The following is a 22,332-nucleotide window of genomic DNA, read 5'->3' as shown; positions in this document are numbered from 1 at the left end:
GAGGAGCTCCTACGATCCCTGTCAATCATAATCCCATGGTATGTGGACGCCTTTGTCTGAGATGCTTCTAGATCATGATTTGTCTATTGTAATCTCTCTCATAAAGATCTCTATGTATTTAACCAGACCTCCATCTCCATCTAAATGGGGGTTAATAGGTCCTCATGTCATCCTGCCCTTCCTTGTGATCTATTTGCCATCTACAAGTAACTAGGGATGTGTGTATATATGATGAGGTATGTCACTACATGCTAGATAAGGGAGTGCCATTCTTGGACACTAGTTACAGAGAGAAAGAGAGAATTTTTCATCAGTAACATTTTATTTCATCAAATCTTAAGCAAATAAGATGCATAAACTAGACAATCATAAAAAACCTTACCTGAATCTCCCTCTCGCTAGTAGGGGTTGTAGAAATAAACTGCTTGAGACTGGGACCTACTAGGCTCTCCATGGTCATACTATCTCTACACAGTAGGTATGGACCATTGGGGACTGGAATCAGGACCCCTTATAGGGTCCTTCTCTACTTGCGATGGGAGGCTTGATGGATCTAGTTCTATGGTGTCATCCCCAGAGTGATGAGGAACTGCATCTGACTCATCCTCCTCATCCTCTTCCTTGTCCTCATCCTCATCCTCTTCCTCCTCTCATCCATCCTCCTCATCATCTCCATCCTATTCTCCCTCTCCTATATCAGGATCATCATTACCAACATGATCATCTTTTCCCTCCTCAGATGTATCGGGTCCCTCCTCATCGCTCATCTATCTCCATGGTCTGGGATTCCCTCTAGGATAGTCTATTGGAAAGATGGCTCTAGGGTATGTCCTCCCCCACCATGTGTTGTATCATCGGTGTGCACCCAAATCATCTCTATAATCAGTCACGACATCTCGATCCAATCCATCTGAATCCATGATATTAATCTCATTTCTCGTAGGCCTTAGAATATAACCCGACCTAGGATTCACGCGAGCGTGTTGGATGTAGATAGGCACATCAGTAGGAACACACTAATTGAACCCAAACTACTATCGGACTCAGTCAAAGTAGAAGGGAATGACTATGTGACTATATCATCCCTCTAGTAGATGGTTCCTCTGCATGCAAAATAATTGTCTGTGTATCCTTGCCCACATATACATCCTGAGGTAAGGTCTTCATATGATCATGCCCACTATGAATCTATCTAGACTCAATCTCCAATGCAGTAGATCCTTGAACTGCCACTCACATGTAAGTGGATAAGCAAATACCCTACGCTTCTTTGGAATTGTCCATAGGGACTCCAATAGGCCTAGTGCATGTAATATGCTCATAAATCCACACTTGTAGTAGTGTGAAGGTCATTAGACTTCACCCCTATCTAGATACATACTCTCCAAGGTTGTGATAGAGATGTGCAAGCATGCTCTGACCCCAAGAGTATATTCTCTGATGTCTCTCCATGGGCTTAATCATATAGGTGAGACCTCCATGCATATGGGTGTCTCTCCCATTAGGGCACATGGTTAATGAAATGGTAGCAATCATGAGTCATCTCACTAGTGGAACCTCTTCGGTAGGGTGTAAGAGCCAACTGACCATAATGCGGCCCCTCGTCTCGTCAAGCATCAATCTCCCTATGTAGTAGACTTGCTCTCTCCTATACTTGGTAGTAGAGAATTTGGCTCAATATCTAACAGTCTCTTTCCTGATGGGAAGGCATAGAACATGGTATACATCATCAAGGGTAACTGTCATCTCCCCCATAGGTAGGAGGAATGTCGAGGTATCTGAATCCCACCTCTCCATCAATGCCATCAAGATTGTAGAATTAAATTTGATGGAGGGAATAGTCATCACATACCACAAGCCTACGACGTGCATCAACTCTCTCTCCTCTGGGGTAAGCCTCAAAATCTGACCTCTAAAACTCTGGAAGGTGTGACTGGCAATGTGCTCACAAATGTATGGAAGAATCTGTAAATAAAAACATCAAATCATCAGTAATCCATCATTGATCATAATCATCCAACACAAAGACATCATCAATTTATTGTATCAGTCTGGCACCTGACCCCATGCACCCTTTGGCTGCCCTGAATAGGGACAAGGGTGCCCTGAGTGGACCAAGACGCCCCCTAGGACCAGGGTGCCCTCATGGGACCAGGGCGCCCATGGAGGACCATGGTGCTCAAACAAGGGGAACGACCATGAACTTGGTGATGACATCATTCAACATCAAATTCAATGGAAAAATGAAAATTTAAAGATGAGTCCATGGCAAGTCAACTCACCTCATCCAAGGGTCGATTGGCAAGTATAGAGCAGCATAGGATCTCCATCTGTGTAGGTCGCTCGGGTCGACATCGAGGCATGGTGGTGAATAGGTGGGCTCCTATGCAGTGAATAGTACTGAAAAGTGAACAAGTGACAAATGATGGTGTCACTTTCATATTTATGAGGCATGCACATTTTCATTTTTATGATTTTAAGTTATAAACCCTAATTTTAGCACTTTTTCTTCAATCTATCATATCTTGAGCTAGACACCTCCAATTTTCGCACCATTAGTGGCATTAGAATAATGAACTCGCCCTCTTGCTCCACGTCAGTTCCATAAAGCACTTGGATGCACAACTGAACCTTATTGTGAACATGTTCATCAAGGTTTTCATTCTAATTCATTGTGGTAAACATGGTACCCTGTTTCACCTCACTAATTAGCAAACCAAAACAGGGGGCATATAGCTACCTATGAATTTCATCACCTTCCTTAGTAAGAATTAGGTGATTTTGTGATCTAACATGTGGTTTTGTAGGGTGCGGATCCTAACTATGTACTGCAAATACCACTAGGGGCTTCATCCAACAACTTAGAGATATATCCTTTTTTAAATGATTTTTACTTTTTTTATACTTTAGCTTGCATATGCACGTAGTGTCATATTACCACTAAAGTGGGGGCTAAATATAGTGTCATAAATTGTACAACCTTGCTAGGGTGGTACAATTTCACACTTAGTTTAGCACTCGCCTTAGTGTGATTTGCATCTTGCATTTCTAATCTCTTTTAAGAATTTAATTAAATCTAAATCATATTTCACCTCTTCACATGTCATAAAGTTGGGCTCTTTACCCTAAGTGTGCCCCTTTTCATCTTATTCCTTCAATAAATCATTTAATCATAAACCCTAATTATGTCTTATTTCGACCTTTAAGGCCCGATTTTTCATATCAAAACATCTTGAAATTGGATATAACTTTGGGGTCTACTCTAATATCATCATATCTAACGACCCCAAAAATTTGGTAAAAAGTTGGTTGGACCATGTTGAAAGTGCACATGGTCCTCAAATTTTTTCCCAAAATTTTGGGAGCATAATCCTATGATATAATAATGCTTAACCCCAAAAGATTGGCAGGAAATTCAAATCCTAGGTTGGCCTAAAGACAAAATTAAGATCTAGGGATTCATACATAAGAGCTCTCTTTCTTCATTTGAAGGGGTCTTCTCCTAAGAATCTAAGAGCAATTTTCTGGAGCATAAAGAACCTTCTTTGCAGTTAAAGAGTAGATCTTTGAAGTCTTCAACAATATTCAACATTCATCCATCAAGCATTCATCAAGCATCATTTCATCAATTGGGGGCTTTTGAATATATAGAAAAACAATAGGAGAGCACCGACTGAAGATTGGCCTATACCTCTCCCTTGGGGTCAAGTATGGTTTCATGTTGTTCTCATATCTTTATATAAGCTTCATATTGATTCATATTCATACTTTAGATCACTTTGCATCATGGATTTGGAGCATTTACTTTGTCAATTGTAAGCAATTAGGGTTTACTCTTTAGGGTTGCTCTAGATTGTTTACTTTTTATTTAAGGATCTTGCACACACATTTTAAGTACATTATCGACTATTTGTTTGGGTGGAAATCACTAAAACAGGGGTTTGACTAAGGCAAAACCCTATATATCCACCCAAAACCCTCTTTTTCAGCTACAGGTATAGGTTCAGATCCGAGCGTCGCTGGAAGTTTCAGGACTGACAAAGTGCATAGAGGTTGTCCCAGGGCTCAAAACTCATTAGAACCCTTAGGACAGGGGCATGGCACCTTGGTTTTTCCTAGGGTAGGAGCATGGTTCACTAGTCCTGCCTATTATCAGTAGGATTTGATAGTGCAACAGGTTGTAGAGCTCATATCCCATCCTATCAAGTGCAGCTTTAGACTTAAAAAATCAGGACAGTGACATGGCACCCCAGTCTGGATCATTTTAGCTCAGATTTCGGACATAGGTACACCTCTTATTTTTCCTCCTAATCTCTACTTTTAGCATTTTATTAGTTATTTTTTGTTCTGCATTTCCAGATTAGGGTGTGTTTTCTTACTTGCACTTTAGGTTAAGTTGCATTTTGAATCATTCCTCTCTCATTTACAGCAAAGAAATAGAAACCCTAAAGAGGTAATTCACAGCTCTCTCTTTCTCAGAAGAAGTAGCCGTAGTGCGTTACCTCCCTAGGCTCTTTCATATTCCTTTAGTGTGTATGAGAGTGGGATTAGGGTTTCCATACTTAGTCTCACTTTTTCCCATACACAAGATATCTTTAGGGGTCATATGGTTTTCTAACACGTGTGGCTCCTTATGACACCATATGACCCCTTAGGACACTATATGATTCTCAGGACATGATATGACCCCTTAGGACAACATATGACCCCTCAGGACAACATATGACCCCTTAAGACATCATATGACCCCTTAGGATGACATGATGTCCTAAGGGGTCATATGGTGTCTTAAGGGATAATATGATTTTTTAACATGTGTGTCCCCTTAGGACCCCATATGAACCCTAACAACACCACATGACCCCATAGGACATCATGTAGTCCTAAGGGGTCATATCTTGTACTAGGATGTCAAAATAAATCATATTGTGTTATGAAGGGTCATATGGGGTCCTAAGAGATCATATGGGGTCCTAAGGGGTCATATGGAGTTTTGAGGGTCATATAGTGTCCAAAGGGGTCATATGGTGTCATTAGAGGTCATATGGTGTCCTAAGGGGTCATATGGTGTTGTTAGAGGTTGTATGGGGTCCTAAGGGGCCACACATGTGTTAGAACACCATATGACCCCTTAGAACACCATATGATCCCATATCACACTAGATGACCCCTTAGGAATGATGTCCTATGGGGTCATATGGTGTCCTAAGGGGTCATATGGTGTCTTGAGGGGTCATATGAGGTCGTAACGGGTCATATGAGGTCCTAAGGGGTCATATGGTTCCCTAATGGTCATATAGTGTCCTAAGGGGTCATATGGTATCATTATTGGTCATATGGTGTCCTAAGGGGTCATACGGTGTTGCTAGGAGTTGTTTGGGGTCCCAAGGGGCCGCACATGTGTTAGAACACCATATGATCCCTTATGACAACATATGACCCCTTAGGAAAACATATTGTCCCAAGGGGTCATATGGTGTTCTAAGGGATAATGTCATGTGTTGGGATGTTTAAAGGGGTCGCATGGTGTCCTAAGGGGTCATGTCGTGTACTAGGATGTTATAAGGGGTCATATAGTTCCTTGAGGGGTCATATGGTGTCGTTCGAGGTCATATGGTGTCCTAAGGGGCCACACATGTGTTAGAACAACATATGACCCCTTAGGACATCATGTGGTCCTAAGATTTTGTATGGTGGCCTAAGTGGTCATATAGTGTCCTAAGGGGTCATATCATATAGTAGGATGTTAAAATGGATCATATGGTGTCCTAAGGGATCATATGGTGTCTTAAGGAGTCATATGGGGTCCTAAGGGGTCATATGGGGTCCTCTAGGGTCATATGGTGTCTTGAGGGTCATATAGTGTCCTAAGGGCTCATATGGTATCATTAGAGGTTATCTGGTTTCCTAATGGGTCATATGGTGTCGTTAGGGGTCATTTGGGGTCCTAAGGGACCACATATGTGTTAGAACACCATATGATCCCTTAGGATATCACATGGTCTTGAGTGGTCATATGGTGTTGTTAGGGGTTATATGGGGTCCTTAGGGGCCACACGTGTTAGAATACTATATGACCCTTAGGACACCATATGACCCATTAGGACATCATATGGTCCTAAGGGGTCATATGGTGTCATTAGGGGTCATTTGTGGTCCTAAGGGGCCATAAATCTATTAGAACACCATATGACCCCTTAGGAGACCATATGACCCGTTAGGATATCATTTGGCCCTAAGGGGTCATATCATGCACTAGGATGTCAAAAATGGTCATATGGCATCCTGAGGGATCATATTGTGTTGTTAGGGGAGATATGGCATCGTTAGGGGTCATATGGGGTCCTAAAGGGCCATACATGTGTTAAGACACCATATGACCCATTAGGGTGTCCTATTGTCCTAAGGGGTCATATTGTATATACTAGGATGTTAAAAATGGCCATATGGTGTCCTAAAGAGTCATATGCAGTCCGAAGGGGCCACACATGTGTTAGAACACCATATGGCCCCTTAGGACACCATATGACCTCTTAAGACATCATATTGTCCTAAGGGGTCATTTGGTGTCCTAAGGGGTCATTTCGTGTACTAGGATGTTAAAAGGGGTCATATGGTGTCTTAAGGGGTCATATAGTGCCTTGAGGGGTTATATGGCATCCTAAGGGGTCATATGGTGCCATTAGGGGTCATATGGGATCCTAAGGGGAGGGGGAGAGAAGGAGATGAAAGAATAAAGAGAAAGAGAAAGCTAAGAAGAGAGGGAGAGGTGGGAAGGGAGGGATTGAGATAGAGAGAGGGAAGAGATAAATAGGTGAGGGAGAGAGAAGAAAATAAAGTATATAAGTTCACAAATAGAGAAAGAAGGGTAAGGAGGTGGAGAGGAAATAATTAGAGATGAGAGAGATATAGAGGTGAGCAATCTAGAGGCTACGAAGAGAGAGGTGAGAGACCAAGGGTGGAAAGATAGAGGTGAGGGAGATAGAGGGGGAGAGAGAGGTGGGTAATGATACAAAGAGGGAGTGGTAGAGATGTAAATATGGAGGGAAGGAGAAAAATATGTATGTAGAGAGAGGCTGGGAGGGGCAGGTAGTGATGATGAGAACAAAGAGAGAGTGGGGAGAAACAATAGGAGGAGAAGAGATATGGAGGGAGGGAAGGATAGATATGGAGATAAGGAGGGAAGGTGTGAAAGAGAGAGGGGGAGAGTATAGGAGAGAACTAGAGAGGGAGGAGATAAGAAATAGAGAGAAGAGAGGAGATTAATATGTCTAGAGTTTATGGGAGATAAAGAGGTGATGGGAGAGATAAGGGAAGGAGAAAGTTCATAAAGGTAGATGGGTAAGATGTTATGGAGAGAGGTGGAAAGGAAGGGAGAAAACAAGAGATGAGATAGATAGAGAGATGAGATATATAGAGGCTGAGAGAGAGGTTAAATACCTAGATGGGAGAGAGGGGGGAGAGATGGATAGAGGGGCATAGAGATAAGTCCCTAATGAGATAGATGGAGAGATATAGAGTTGGAGAGGGAATTAGGAAGAAACCTAGAAATTTGAGAGAGGGAGGGAGAGAAAGTAGGAGGCAGAGGTGACGACCTAGACAATGGAGAGAGGGAATAGATAAAAGATAAAAGAGATGAGTAAGAGGGCATGGATGGAGAGGTAGACATGGAGGGTATCAAAGACCTATGGAATGAGGAGATAGATAGGTTTGGAGAGAGAGAGAGAGAAAAGAGGAAGAGACTGATTGATTGTTAACACAAATTGTGAACTACTGGATTGCATCTCAAACACAAATCATGAACTATTGGATTGCTAAATAGTTTGCATTGGAGAATACCAACCTGAAGGTTTGGATGACCTTTTCTTATGTCTCAACTTGAACTTCCTTGTGCACTTACCCTAACGTCAATTTTCATCATCAAATCTTTAACAATTTCATTCATCTACTTCAATTGATTGTTAACTTTCTTATGTCTGAACTTGAACTTCCAATTATGTTCTCTCAGCTTCTACACACATTCAATCCTACCTTCACATTCTCTTTCAATTCTTAATTCTTAGATTTCATGCACTTTCCAGATCTTCAAGAGTTGTCTTCAATTCCTCATCTAGATGATATTGTTCAGCCATACATATTGGTGCCATGATTAAACCAACAAGGATCTCCCTCAAGTGATTAAGCTTTCAAGCAAGAGAACAAGCTCTGATACCAATTGTTGAATTGGTTGAATGGACTGGAATACAAAGAGGGGGGGAGGGGGTGAATCAGTATTCCCACTCCTCTAGAACTTTTATTGATACATTAACCTTAACAATTAATCTCATCAACATGAAGTAACAAATGAAAAATGAACAAATAACACAACCACAAATTGAATGTCATATTTTATAAGTGGAAAATCCAAATGGAAAAAACCACAAAGTGTTAACTCTTAAGATAATGTAACTAGTTATATGGTGTTTACAAAAAGAGGTGGCTCATTGCTAGATGGCTCACTACCAGGTACAAAGTGACTCACTATCGAAATGCTCATTGCAATAGAAAGTAAATAATCTGAAGAAAAGTTCATCTCCTAATGCATGAGGTAAGCTCTAGATTAAGCTCAGATAACAACTCATAAAACTCATAGCAGATCCTATAAGGGATCATTGCACCACTATCCACAATTGCCTACAACAAGTTCGGTAAGGGATTATTGCACTACTCTTGCAAACCAACTACTTGCAGCATGTCTGATAAAGGATTATTGCAATACTGTGTGCACATTGACTCTTCTTCACACATCTTCACTCATATATTTCTCTTTGTAAACTGCTTCTCTTACTACAATTGTTTTGTTGTCCACAACTCTATCACTTGCACACTTCTTACTCTACTACACATCACAAGCATACTTTGTTTAATACCACAAACTCTTCTTTCATATACTACATACACTTCTTATCCACCATATCTACTAAATGCATATATATACTGGTAAGCATATATACCAAGATACTATGTCAGCCAAGAACTAATGATTTACATAATAATATGTTGCTTGGATCAACACATTATCCAAAACATGCCTCAACCTAAAAATAGGATGAACAATTTGGCCTTTACTAATCTTCTACATACTTCATTTACTGAAACGTATGCCACAATTACTGAAAGAAAAAAGGGTCTACTGAACCCATAGACTCGGACCCATAAGAACAACTCCCAAACTCTAAGATATAGATACCATAGATTCTAGAACATAAATCATGATGCAGTATAATCATTTAGATAACAATTGATACAACTGATATAACTAATATAACTGATACAACTACTATAAGTGCTGTAACTGAAATAATTGAAACCAAAATTGGATATAAACCATGATAAGCAAAGCATAAGATTTCGGAGAAGAGGATCTTTTGAAAATGACTCGAGTAGGTCATGTGTGCCTTACTATTTTACATCACATACATACCTATCTTCCAAAAACTACTTCCAATGATTTAATAACAATATACCACATCCAGTCCTAACTGAATTATAGGGGTTTGACATCAATGACAATGTTCACACAAATCCAATAAGGCAACTATAGTTGCATGAGGAGAACAAAGCCAAGTGACTTGGAATTTGAGTTGTAATTTAATTAAAGGGAGATCTAGTAGGACTCACATTTGAATTAGGTCTTACTTTAAAAAAGTGGATAGAGATTAGGTTGAGATAATAAAGGAGAAAAGTGTACGATCACTTCTTTAAAAGGAGAGGTGTTATTCATTTTCTAAAACGGAGGAATCTAGGAGAGAAATTTCAAGAGCATAAAGATAAGGATAATGATGATTTTTAGTGTGCATGTCTTCTGAAAGTGTATCACATTTGTTACACCCCATTGTGATATTGCTTGGTAACTATTATTTTGTTTAGTTAAAATACTTTAGCACATGAATATACTGAATATATTTATCTTGATCAGAAATCTAATGAATGAATATGCAATCAATGTGATATTTTGAGTATTTAAAGATGAAATATATGATGTATATCTATGTTTTAATAAGAGCTAACTATTGTTGGGATGTGCTAAGTTGAATGCAATAAATTGAGAAAGCCTTCGTACAGGAGGAAGATTATCACTCAAGAGAAGAATTTTGTTCGATAATATTATATATGTGCCTTATTGAGCTAACACACACTCGCATCTTATTTAGTTGAGATGAGTTAAATTAATTTGAGAATGGAAAGTTGCCTTTTGTCATTTGGGTGACATTTTGTAATGTTATGGTTTGAATATCCTTGTTTTGAATGTTGGATTCAATCTCTATGTTAGGTTAAATCTGTATGCTAGCATAGTTATGTGTATATTATTCAATGAATATGTATGTAATTAATGTATATATATTGATTGATAAATATAAGTATTATTTGGATATTAAATAATAGATTACATGTGTATTAATACATACTCATGTATAGGATATTCATGTATGTATGTGTTGGAAATTGACACTCTATTGGTTAGGTTTCATTATATTGTCATTGATGGTAACATGATTTTGGGTTCCGGCTTCATATGGTGTACCAACAGGCACTTCACAAATTCTACACTGACACGGACAGGATAGAAGATCTCTTTGGTCACTGGCAATGCAGGCCAACATGGTATAGTAAAGGTCATCGGTATTGGAGGCCGACTTATCTTGGATCTGGCATCTGCAACTTGTTTTAATGTTTATTCATTTCTGTTATATGGCAGACATGTAATCTGATATTATATATATCTTTGTAAGTCGACATAAGGCATAAATTTGTATAGGGTATATAGGGTAGATTGATTAGATCATTTAGTAATAAGAGAAAAAAGAATAGAGACATGGTAATGGACATGCAGATATAATGTGATATGAAATATATTAGAGAAACTATGTATGTGAGGAATTTATTGTAAGGGTTATTTCGGTAAAGCGGTTTAGGGTTTGAACCGAAATAAATAGAGCTCAAACCAAAATTGTATTCTAGCATAAAAGATGCTATCTTAGCAATTCACACTTCTCTGGATTGTTGTCTAGAATTTTATGTAGTCAGTGAGGCTCCTATTATGATTGAGAAGTCTGCTCTAGGTTGTAAGCCTTCTTGCAAGTGCAAGCCCATCATATATTGTAATATCTCTTCATATGGCCAATGGATTGATATTGTGGGTCAAAAATCCCACCATGGTTTTTCCTCATTGAGGTTTTTTATGTATAAATCCATGTGTTATGGTTCTCATTTATATGTTTGGCTTATTGGTTGCTTTACTTCTTTCAATTCTATTTATACTGGTATACTGGTTGGTGCATGAATATTTTGTTAAGGCTAAAATCTACTATTCTGGTATAACACTGATTCATCCCCCCCCCCCCCCCCCCCCTCTTAGTTTTATTAGTTTCTAACAATTGGTATCAGAGCCTTGTGCCTCAGAGAAAGTTTAATAGCTTGAGGAAGATCCTGAAACTAGAATCATTGAATATGGCTTTGGAGAAGCAGCTTGATATGGCACTTAAAGACTATGATTCTGAAATATTGAAGAACTTAAAGCTACAAGATGAGTTAAATTATGCTAAATAAATTATTCTTGTCCAACAAGAGAGGCTATCATTTGTTCAAGCTAGGAGGAAGGAACTTTTGCAAAATCAAGATGATGAAGAGAAAAATGCACTAAAGGAACAATGTTAGAAATTGAGTCAAGAGAACATGATTATGAAGAATGAAATTCAAGCTATAACTATGAGGATGTCTAAGGAGATTGACGACAGAAAGAAAAATAAAGAAAATCTTGTTGTATCCTTGAAGAACAAGTTTGAAGAATGTGGTAGGTTGGTTCATGAAAATGATATGTTGAGAGTTGATTTAGTACAATCCCAGAGCAATGAGAAAGAGATTGAGAGACAAATGATAATACTAAGAGATGATTTAACTGTTGTAAGTGAGTACAAAGAAAAATTCAAGATCATCTCATAATAGATTGATGATTTATTAAAGAGACAGAAGCCAATTGGAGATTCTTGTGGACTTGGATTTGAGCAAGGATAGAGTTCTGGTACTGCTAATGAAGATAAAAACTATAAGGCACCAGTAAGGCAATTCAATTCTTATAAATTCAATAGTAGATGTTTTTTTTGAAATAGATTTGGTCACATGGCTAGGCAATGTAGAAACAGAGAAAATCAAAACCCTAATTCTACTCTCGGTAAATGTTCTAAATGCAATAAAATTGGACATAAGATAGAAGATTGCAGAATCAATGTAAAATGCTATGCTTACAAAAAATTTGGACATATGGCTAATTAGTGCAGTTCAAGTAATTTCACCGGTTTTAGCAAGGCAATTCAAAAGAACAATGTTACATGTTATGCATGCAATGAAGTTGGACATATTGCTAAGTTCTACAGAAGCTGAAATCCATCGGTTGGCGATGGAGGATCAAATGAAAAAGGAAAAGAGAAGGTTAATGAAATCTAGAAAGATCATACTCAAAGATGGGTTAGGAAGATTGAAGAGAAATCATCCAATTGGAATGTTTTGGTTACCTATCTGGTAGAAGAGGTTAGTCTTGCACCGGCAGTGAGCTTATCTAGTAACTATGGCAGATGCCTTAGGGGTAGGAAAAATTTCATGGAAGATGATACATATGCCCTTGGAGGAGACTATAGAAGATGTTCCTAATATTGGAAAGGATTATCTAGCATTGATATGTTCTAAGTGAGATCTGGTATCTTTCACCAACAATCATTTATAACAATGGAACATTAGGGTTTTTCTTTTGAAGGATAAAAGGTCAAATACACTTCATTGTTAATCACCCTGGATTCAGAGTGACTTCAGAGAGATTTAGAGAAAATTAGTGCAATCAGAGGCTATTTAGAGGCAATCAGATTTCTTCTTGAGCGATCACACCGACATCTGGAAGGATTTGTTGAAATTTTTCACCAATGGTGATCTAAAGGTATTTTTATTGAATCATGGAAGTGAGATCATCTTTTGTTCCTATTTTTGTTGCAAATCCAACTGTAGTAGAGGTTAAGGACCACCCCAGGCCAATTTTCAAACAATATCCACATGTGGCTACCAAGGAAGATTCGGTTGGAGAGTTTTCTCACATCCCAAAGGGAGTGGTGTATGTAGAAGATGTTAGGACATAGATTCACTGTCATATAGAGGACTTAGGCACTTCAGAGATCAAAGGGATGTATATGAATGAACTAATTGGAGAATTTGGTAAGATTAAACCAACATATCAACACATTGAAGATCTAGGGCTTACATATATTCTCGATATTCCAGATTTTGAGGATTAAATAGTTAGATATGTACCAAGCAGAGTATATGGGGAATTCATATGGCTGGACAGATCTTATAAAATCACTAAGGAAGCCATCTGGGCAATTATAGGTTTACCATCAATAGGGAAACATCCAGATAAGAAAGTGTCAAATGACTTCGTGATGTAGATCATCAGCACCACATATGACAAGAGATCAATGAAGGTGAGCACTATCACTGACACTGGCATCAAATTTGGAAGCATGGTTATAGGCTACAAAGTAACTCAGTCTAGCTGACTGAATTCAATTTCCATTTCATGTATTTTGGCTGCATATAAGATGATGAGGGATAATATAAAGTTAGATCTTTGTGGTTGGATGCTTGAAGAGTTATTAATCAACTTAGGAAAGATTAAAGGTGAGAAGAAGGGAACCTTTCGGTATGGAAATTCGTTAGTCTGCTTGAAGCTATACTTTTTGAATGATACACCTAGTTCTGGTAGGAAGTAATAGGCTTTTGACATTATGGTAGGAAGATAGTTAAAGTAATCAATTTCTGCATTGGGAAGTCTAAGAGATGAGAAGATATGGTGTTATTTCAAGGCTTTTCAAAAATATGAGGTCTAGAATAAGATTACCTGAGCATATAGTAGAGAAACACTCTACTGACATTTGTTTTATGGTTAAGAAGGATGTGACTCTCATGGAGGCAATCAAGCCTTACAATATTTGGATAGAGGAAATGGGATATGAGGTAGATGCACAGATTCTTGATGCCTATGCAAAAATGCTAATTGATGCAGAAATAGATGAGGTAGAGAAGCCTTGTGGAACTACACAACAAAAGACTATTGAGGTTGAAACTAAGTTCAACCGAAAGAGAAGGGAAAAACAAGAAGGAAAGGAAAGTAAGTTTGTATAGGAGGTTTCAAAGGACATTAAGGCACTCATTGATGCTATCCCAGAGAAAGGAAGAAAGAGGAAGGATCCAGTATTTCATATTGAACCTATGACTACAAATTTTGAGTCTGAAGATAACACACCAATAGCTTTCAAAAAGGTTGTGAGGAAGAAACCAAAAGAACTTGAGATAGAAGAAAAGAAGTAACTAGTTAGGAAGGTCACCATCAAGTTATCGACACAAAAGAAGGCACCTAATGCCACATCAACAACTTCATCTAGTACTATCAAAGGGAGGAAGAAGAGTGACATTGATTTGGCACTAGAGACTGGTAATGTGACTATTATACCACCTATGACTTGTGCTGAAATCATTGATGAAATTACTAAGGATGGGAAGCTGAAAAAATGTTGTCTTATTATGATACATTAGAAGTTGATGAGAAAAGAGAGGTAGAGGAAGAAATTCTATTGTATTTGGATATCTATAGGAAATCATTAATAGAGATAAAAAATCAAATATCGATAGAGTTATATAACTTATTAGATGCTTGAAGCTTCGCTGCTATGCAAGAAGACAAACACATTAAAATGCAATAAATTTTAGCTATTTGTTTTTCTATAACTCCAGATGAGATGGAAAAGACAATTGAGGCTGCAAATAGAAAGGTTTTCAATAGAAAACATAGGATAACTAGTATGATGCTAGGGAGAATGAATGAAGTAATAAAGGAAACTCAAAAGGCATGGATCAAATTTTTGGGAGAACATAAAGGATTATTTACTTCACTGGAGACAAAGACTAATACTATAGATACACCAGTTGAAGGGAAAGGAAAAGGGATCATGGGTACTCCACTCTCAGTTTTGAAGAATTTCAAGATAGTGGAAATTGAGCCACCGGTAAACAAAAATGTACAAACAAATACTGAAACACTGGTTAATACTGAGAACATTGTATAGGATACTAACATTAAGGACAATTTTCCTCCATATACTAATATACAAGTTGAGGATATTGTTCCTGGAGAGGAACCGATAGTTGCATAGACTACACCAAGTGGTGAAGCCACTGGTGCAAGTGAGGAGGTATTAAAGAATAAATCATTAGAGAAAACAGGGCGATCCGCTAGGGAACCAGTTGCTGGCACATCATTATTGATAATCGACACTTCTCTAGTGGAAAGGAAAACCATGACAAAGATGAGTCCCATAGAACTGATGATGATGGCTGCATAGAAACTGATGAAGGAGGGAACCACAGACAAAGGGATTATAGATCAATCCATCACCATTCTACACTGATTGGTCCCAGAGTGTAAGATTGAAAATGTAGCAATCCCTTCCGGAAAGCTTAAGATAATCACTGAGCACATATCAAATGACTTTTAATCCTGACAACAGATCTCTAACCAACAAGCACTTGAAAGATTCACTCAGGCTAGGAGAGTCGCTTTTGATCAGATCATTGAGAGAGAGAAGAAAAAGATTGAGGAGAAGTTAATTCCAATTGAAAATTCTTTGAAACAATGGACTCACATATACAGGGTATGTTGCAATACTGAGATACTTACATCAAATGTAGATAAAAAGATAAAAGAGTTACAGGAGAAAATTGCTAATATTGCTAACTCTTTTGATGGACTAATTTCACTAACATCTATTGATGGACAAATTTTGACTTTGGAGAACCAAATTTCTTCTCTTTAAAAGGAAAGAGATAAAATAATTCAAAGAGCTAGAAGTCTGAGAGGTTTGGTGAGTCCAAGATTGGATTCACTTTGTGTACATAAGAAGGAATGCATGGATATGCTGGGAAAGCCCACACCAGTAGAGGTAAATGAGAAATAATCTTTGCGTATTTATTAAGTGGACTTGTATCTATCTCCGACATATTCAAAACTAGTTGGGATACTTATGTGGAGTTACAGGAGAAAGCTTATCCAAAAATCTTGAAACTGGTCAAGTTCTGGTAAGACATTTTTGGAGGTAATCTATGTACAGTTCTTATTCTTTGACAGATTTTTTTAGGCATTGATGTCAAAGGATGAGTAGTATAGATGTGAAAAAGGATAAAAGGGTTGCATACATTAGGGGGAGTTACAGAGTTTTTGGAATTTTGGAGATTTGGAGTATTTTGCATATTCAGCAGGGGGAGCAGGGCAGGATGAAACCGACAGTTGAACTATGACCATTTTTCACATGAGTGTTGCCATCAATGCCAAAGGGGGTCATTGTTGAAAATTGAAACTCTATTGGTTAGGTTTCACTATGTTGTCATTGATGGCAACATGATTTTGGGTTGCGACTTCATATGGTGTACCGGTAGGCACTTCACAAATTTTACACCGGCATCGACACTGACAGGATAGAAGATTTCTTTGGTCACCAGAAATGTAGGCTGACATGGTATAGTAAAGGTCATCGGTATTGCAGGCCAAATTATCTTGGATCCGGCATTGGTAACTTGTTTTAATGTTTAGTCATTTTTGTTATATGGTGGATGTGTAATCTAATATTGTATATATATTTGTAAGCCAACATAAGGCATAAATTTGTATAGGGTATATAGGGCAGATTGATTAGATCATTTAGTAATAAGAGAAAAAGGAATAGATATATGGTAATGGACATGTGGATATAATGTGATGTGAAATATATCAAAGAGACTATGTATCTTTGGAATTTATTGTAAGGGTTATTCTGGTAAATGGGTTTAGGTTTCAACTAGAACAAATAGAGCTCAAACCGAAACTGTATTCTGGCATAGAATATGCTATCTTAGCAATTCACACTTCTCCTGATTATTGTCTGGAATTTTATGTAGTCAGTGAGGCTCCTATTGTGATTGAGTATTGTGCTCTAGGCTGTAAGCCTTCTTAGCAAGTGCAGGCCCATCATATATTGTAATATCTCTTCATATGGCCAGTGGATTGATATTGTGGGTCACAAATCCCACCATTGTTTTTCCCCATTGAGGTTTTCCATGTATAAATATGTGTGTTATGGTTCTCATTTATATGTTTGGCTTATTGGTTTCTTTACTTCTTTCAATTTTGTTTATATCGGTATACCGGTTGGTGCATGAATATTTTGTTAGGGCTAAAATCTACTATTTTGGTATAACACCGATTCACTCTCCCCCCCCCCTCCCTCTCAGTGTTACTAGTTTCCAATAGTATACATGTATGTATGTATGTATACATACATATATACATATATATACATATATATACATACATGTATATATACATGTATATATGTGTGTGTGTGTGTGTGTGTGTGTGTGTGTGTGTGTGTGTGTGTGTGTGTGTGTGTGTGTGTGTGTGTGTGTGTGTGCGTGTGTGCGTGTGTGCGTTGATGAAGGGTACTCCCCTTATAAACTCAAACACACAACTGAAACAAAAAAAAATAGACAGGAAAGTGCAAGAAATAAATACTTGTTTTCTATTATCTCAATAAAAGGAAATTACAACATTTAGAAAAATAACAATAATCTACAAGCCAGAGCCATGATCTACACTACAGGAGCTATCCCCATGCAACTCTCATTTTTCTTCTTTATATTGTGACTTTTAACTGCCTAGAGTGTTCTAGAAAGTGTAACTCCCTATTTTGAGGCCTAACACTTTCGTATCTCATTTCCCTATGTTGGAATATGCCAAGAATATGTCCAGGATGGGTTTTGGCATACATTGGGATATTTTGAGAATTTTTTATTTTTATTTTATTTTTCTCCTATAGTAGCACAACTTCTGGAGGCCATATATTTTAATCCGACCATTGGATTTTCAATTATCATATATCATCGAAAAGCTTGCAGAGAGATCTACATAATGCTTTTGTAAGATCTATATTTTTAAGAACTTTTGACTTGATCTAGAGCCTCTAAGACCCTAAAAAATGCATTTCAAGTTTTGATGGAGAATTTTCTAGGAAAAAATAGTAGCCCTGCCAAAGATAGCCCTTATTAAAAAATAAACAACATTTTTGGGTGATGCAAGACATATGTGTATGTATGTATGTATGTATGTATTCTTATAGATAATTATATATTATAATATTTAATTGTTTAGATTTATTACTTGATTTATTTGGTATATAAATATATACATATTAGTATATGTATATATATAATATATATGGATCAGTCTTTAAATGGTATCAAGTTGTTTTAAACTTTCATTTGAGTGGGCGTGTATACCTAAGTGCACCCCATAATGTAAGCATTGATCATGTCAAAAGGTGAGTGCTTAGTATATGGTAAGCGCTATATATTAATAAACCTTCCCTTAAAATGGGATATGCATAGTGCCTTGACTAGCATCAACCCCCTCTAATAGGGCAAGAGTCTATGTGTAAGTACACCATGTAAGCATAGTATGGTAATATAGTTAGAAGCTATACCTAATATAAAGCTGGACTTAGCTAATAGGTATGTAGTTTTGGAGATAGAAACCTATTTTTTAAGGTAAATGGTTAATGGTAACTAATCATATTTGACTTAGTAAATTATTAAGGATGATTCATAGCAGAATTTTGTTGGATTATTTATGTGTCTGTATATGGTGAAAAATGATGATAACAAACTATTGCAAAACCACAAAGCTCCAACCATAATAAACCCTAGTTCTACAACCAAAAATTCACCATACACCAATAAAGATACCTAAGAACATGCAAATCAAATAATACCATTCACATGCCAAGTAGGATTTCAATCTCCATTGTCTCCTATCTCCCTTGATCTTGTTTGATATATTTGCTCTCAAATTTTGTATATGCACAAGAAGTAAACAAAGAACAGATTTTGGTTGAAAGAAGGCTTGATTGCATAAAGTATTGATTAGGCTTGAAGGATTGATTAGGGTTGACAATGATGAGAGTATCCTCTTATATAGAAGACAATTTAGAAAATGGAGAGACAAGATTAAGAGGTGAAAGAAATAAATGGATGGATAAGATTAAAGGGTAGGTAAAAGAAATAATAAAATAATGAAGGGGGTAAGTAGAGGAGAATTAAGAGATAAATCACATGTGTTGGAGAAGGGAAAAAGATAATGAATTAATTAAATAAATAGGGATTTATTTAATTAATAGAGAAACTGGGACCAATTAAATAAATATATAAATTTAGGGAAAAGGTAATTTATTTTTATTTTTTAAATTATTTAATTAAACATGACAATTTTAGGTGTCTACATTTTTCCCCTCTTTGAGACAATTCATCTTGTTGCATTGGCTCAAAGAAGATAAGATGAATTGATTCAAAGTTTCCCGAAGATGGGAATTATATGCCCCCCGAGAGATTGGATAAAAAAATGAAAGAATTATAGACAATCTCTTGATAAGAAAGAAAGGCTAGAAACACTATCAGGATAGGGTAACAAAGTCACACATGAAAAATAGACTGACATGGGGGAAGGAGATTGACCTGAGATACTAGGGCTAACCAGCCTACATGTATAGACCACAAGGAAAACAATCTCATTTTCATCCACAACATTTAGGACATCACAACACCTTCAGTTGAGAGAGCAGTCATCAAAGCAAAAGAAATGACAGAGGGGACTCATAGATTTGATTGCGTCTGATGGTTCCAGAGACTAGATGACATGGGTGAGACGGTACGTACCTTGACCTTTATTTATATGTTTCTTCATTTATTTCTTCATTTGATGCAATCTAGAGTAGTTTAGGAAAAATGCAGAAGCAGTCTTAGCATGTCTAGGTCTAGTTTCCAAATGTTTGTGACGAACATGCACGTCTGTGCTAGGAAAGCGCATTTAGATAGAGTAGTTTCGCATTTGTGATGAACATGCACGTCTTTGTTACAAAAGGGCATATGTGTAGGGTGAAATTGTGTCTGCATAATAGAAACACGTCTATGTCTAAGATGGGCAAAAGTTGATAGTTATGTGATGAACATATGTTGTCGGTTGGATAAGCTGCTGAGAGGATTCACTCAACAAGTGCCCTAGGAAAAAAATGGAAATTAGGCTAGAATTGAAAATTCTATGATAAACATATGTTGCTAATTGGATAAGTTGCTGAGAGGATTCACTCAACAGGTGCCCTAAACAAGTCAGTTTTCTAAGCTAAATATAGGATAAGTCATCGAATTGACAAAATTTGGCGAGTGATCTAGCAAAATAGGATCAAGTGTGATGTAATAAACATATACACTGATAAGATACAAAACCATGTGATAAACATAAGCACTAGGGTAGGAGTAGCACTATGTGATGAACATGAGTACTATGAGGATTGACACGATTGATTTGATTGGATGCAGGAGTACTTGCCCTAGCAAGAGTCATGAGACATATTTCTAGTGACTAAATGATTATGATCAGAGTTGACCATAGAGGACCATTCCAATATTGACGTGATGGTCTTGAGACATGTGATGTATATGCCAAAGATTAGGACAAACACAAGACTGCTGAGTGCTCTTGCAAAGAGATGGCACTCAGATACATGAACATTTTATTTGTTGATTGGCGAGATGTTAGTCATAGTAGAAGATGTCTACAAGATACTGCGGGTGTTGATCGATGGGGATCTCGTAGTATATGAATGAGAGGGAGATAGGGATTAACTCAAAAGAGTCTTTGCAGACCTATATCTAGAGTTGAGACTAGGCCACTTGAGCTGGGAGGTTATGTACTCCAATAGATAGATAATAGAAGCGGCGGTGAGAGGAGTGATCAACGGGTTCTTATGTCCCGACAAAGAGACAGGGGGGTTGGATATCAGATGGGGGAGGACACTAGAGATCCTTCTCACTAAGAGGAGGAGATTTGCATGGGGACCCTGCATTCTAGCTTATTTATACCATGAATTACATTAGTTTGTTTACCTTGGTGGTTGTGGGTTAGGGTGTGGGGTAACACTTTTGCAAGTGTGGAGTTATGAGAAAATTATTGTGACGAGGCCAATACATATAAAATTTAGAGGGCATGGACAAGAATATGTCCTTTTTAAAGTATGATCACTTCCCATCCACAAATTGGGAAGTTGGAGTACTGGTGGCGTGTTATTGATGACATTGATAGTATGACATGGATACCTTATCTTGACTGTGAGGCCTTGGAGTATGATGATAGGGAGTTGTCGTGTTTCTTCCACAGTAGATTCTGATAGGTTAGACACCATACATTTTGGATAGGCATTTGATTGATAGACTTTGCAGGCAATTTAGCAGACAATAGCGGATGTCACGGGGCTTAGGAGAGTTTTCTCACACTGTCAAAGAGCAGGGCCATTGGGTGCCTATTTTTTCATATGATGCAGTTGTTACTCAGTTTTAGGAGATGGTTGTGATGCCTGGGAAGATGCTACCTAAAATTATTTACATCGGGATGGATGATGAGTACATAACATATTTTGCAGCCCATCCACTCTTGAGGCTCATAGATCTAGGTGATCCCATACCACCTACAGAGGAGGATAATGATAATGAGGATGGAGGTGGAGGCCAATAGAGGAGATAGAGAAGAGGGGGAGCCAGGAGGATGGTTTGAGGTAGAGGGGGACAAAGAGATGGAGGGAGAGAAAAGGGTGCTAAGGGAGGTGGAGAGGCAAGACATGAAGGTGGACCACTGAGGCCACCCGGGGGTAGAGGGGGATAGGTATTGTAGGCACCAGGACAAGGATAGGGATAGGGATAGGGACATATGAGATAGAGGCAGATACATGTACAGGTACCAGCCAGACATGGTGGATAGGTAGAGGAATCCCAGGGAGGAGACATGGAGAAGGATGAGCTTCTCGTGCTTTGAGAGCTCACACAGGGTTAGGTTGATGAGATTGAGGATCTCGAGAGAGACATGACTCGGTTGAGGAAAAAGTTGGGAGAGATGTAGAGAGAGAGGGATAAGGTGTGCATCAAGAGATACATGGCTGCATAGGAGACACTACGGGTGGCTAGGGCTATAACAACAAGAGACACACCATCAGGTTTTTCCTTTTGTCTTTAGGCAGGGGATGAGATAGCCTATTGGAGGAACTTGTACTATGTGACAATACCTCCAGAGTTGACGGTAGGGAGCTATAGGAGAGCTTCATGATTTACCACTATAGGAAGGGATAGGTGAGCAGTATCTAGTGGCGAGGTCATGGGTCCACCTGCACCACCAAGAGG

The sequence above is a fragment of the Cryptomeria japonica genome, chromosome 8 (assembly GCF_030272615.1).
Source record: "Cryptomeria japonica chromosome 8, Sugi_1.0, whole genome shotgun sequence".
Lineage (NCBI taxonomy): Eukaryota > Viridiplantae > Streptophyta > Pinopsida > Cupressales > Cupressaceae > Cryptomeria > Cryptomeria japonica.
The sequence above is the reverse complement of the archived record's forward strand: the minus strand, read 5'-3'. Positions refer to the sequence as shown.